The following is a 2311-nucleotide window of genomic DNA, read 5'->3' on the forward strand; positions in this document are numbered from 1 at the left end:
AGAGGTTTAAGGACACTGGAAGTTGTCAAACAGAAAAGTACCGGTTGACCAAGCACAAATGCAGCAGACGTTGAACGAGTGCGTGAATCATTTCAACCAAGTCCCAGAAAAATCAGCCGACACGCATCCAGATGACTGGGACTACCAACCACCACTGTACACAGGATTTTGCATAAAAGACTGAAGCTTTATGACAACAGAGTGCAGATTCTGCAGGAACTTAAACCAAATGACTGACCAAAATGCAAGGCGTTTGCCATGGAAATGCTCAGTCACATTGAGGATGATGAAGATTAGCTGAAAAAGGTCATGTTCATAGATGAAGCTTGCTTTCAGGTATCGAGGAAGGTCAATAAGCAGAATGTAAGGATCTGGGACTCTGAAAACCCTCACATGGTCATTGAACACATACGTGGCAATCCAAAGGTCAATGTGTGGTGTGGCCTTCTCCATGACCACTTGGTGGGTCCATTTTTTTGCGGAGGATACAGTGACCTTAATTTAAGTGAACATGTTCAAACCTTAACAATTTCCATGAACATGTTGGAAGGATTCACCTTCACCCAGATTGAAGACCTGCAACCCGATATCATTTTCAGCAGGACGGTGCTCCCCCTCATTGGACCTTAGTCATTCGAGCTGTCCTGAATGAAAAATTTCCAGATCGCTGGATCAACCGAGACGGACCAACCGCCTGGCTCCCATGATCACCAGACATAACCCCACTTGACTTTTTTTTCTGTAGGGGTTTGTCAAAGATGTTGTCTACAACGCGAAGGTGGCAAACCTGCAGGATCTTTGTTCTCGGATCAGAGCTGCATGCACACTGGTGGACGCAAACATGCTGAGCCGAACGTGGCAAGAACTCGTGTACCGCCTTGATGTGCTGCACAAATGGAGCTCACATTGAGGTGTATTGATGGTGTGCACAAAACTGAGTTTCTGAATCACATAAATCAAATGGCACCATCGTATAATTATTTGTGGTTCTAATACATGGTTGCGGTATTGGGGCTAGAGCGTACTAAGAGGGGGAAATTCTGGGCTTCTCTCAAACTCACCCGGACCTAAGGCCACCGGGAGTGGATAACTTCACCGCACGGTGGGTTGCGACGGTACTATGAATGCCAATCGAGTGATGAGTCTCAGTGTCCGTCCGTCTAACAACCGTTTAACCAGGGAACGCACCCTCAGCAAATGTGCTACTTACCTTACCTGGTGGTCTTGAATACAGCTGAGCTGTACCGCGAGCACACTACACTGTACCGCGAACACACTACACGAGGTCCAAAGGTACAGCTCAGCTGTATTCAAGACCACCAGGTAAGGTAAGTAGCACATTTGCTGAGGGCGCGTTCCCTGGTTAAACAGTTGTTTAACACCGCTGCAAACCGAACCGTCGGGAACCTCAACCTCCCAAGCTATCTACCTGCCGACACTGCTAGACCAATGGTGGAAAAGACGGACATGGACAGATCAGGAATAGATTCAACAAAAACAGGTTTATTTACACAAGTGAGGAGCAGGAAAAAGAAAGGGGTTAGGGAACATAAGGAATTCAATGGCACGGTGAGAAATGAGGAGGAAGCAATTTGTACAACAATGAGATCAGAAAGAGAAACAAAGCAAACTTAATAAGTGCCTTCCCTACAACTAACACAGTACATGGGCCCAGCATTCACAACCGCTATTCAACGCTGAGGTGAAGTGGGAAGAGAGACTGTGAGGTGTCGAGGGTGTGCGGAGAAGAGCGACGTGCGTGTGGGTGTGTGCTGCAAATGTATTTGAAAAGGGAAACTGAGAAAGATGCAGCAGAAAAGATGTGTGAGGGGATAGCCTCAGTGTTTGATCCTCCCAGACGCGTCTGTAGTGCAGCTTGGTTTCGGTCTTGCTAATCGTCTTGGCTTTGCCCGCCCCTTCGCAACTTTAGCTCCTCACTCGTTATGACAGTTCGTGAGGTAAAAACCATGAGATAAAAAGTGCCAACAACCAGCAGCACGACCTCAAGGAACAGTGTCCCCAAACGACCGTTGGAAAGAGACAGGAGCCTCAAACAACCCTTGGAAGAAGCCACAAGCAAACACTCCGAGGTTTGCTCTTTTATCAGGCGGGCCTGGAAACTTCGAGAATGTGCGAATCGTTGGGCGGGGCCTGCACGCACATTGGCCCCTCTCCTCCCTAGCTCCGCCCATTCAAGTTTCTGCAGCAAGTCCTCACAGTTGAGGCTTCTGTGCTGTTGTTGTAAGAGTCGGACGTCACTTGTCACCGCTTTCAGCGAGCGAGCATTCGGCTCTGGTTTGAGGCGCGCAAG

At 48.3% G+C, this 2311-nt stretch overlaps 1 long non-coding RNA gene across 1 annotated transcript in view; it reads right to left on the reverse strand.

Annotated features, from left to right (window-relative positions):
- The window catches only part of LOC147011724 (uncharacterized), a 54687-nt gene that overhangs the window by 51897 nt on the left and 479 nt on the right, over positions 1–2311 (reverse strand). The window lies entirely within an intron of this gene.

The sequence above is a fragment of the Eptatretus burgeri genome, chromosome 15, assembly GCF_056783735.1.
Source record: "Eptatretus burgeri isolate ZD-2024b chromosome 15, Ebu_testis_v1, whole genome shotgun sequence".
Taxonomy (NCBI): Eukaryota; Metazoa; Chordata; class Myxini; order Myxiniformes; family Myxinidae; genus Eptatretus; species Eptatretus burgeri.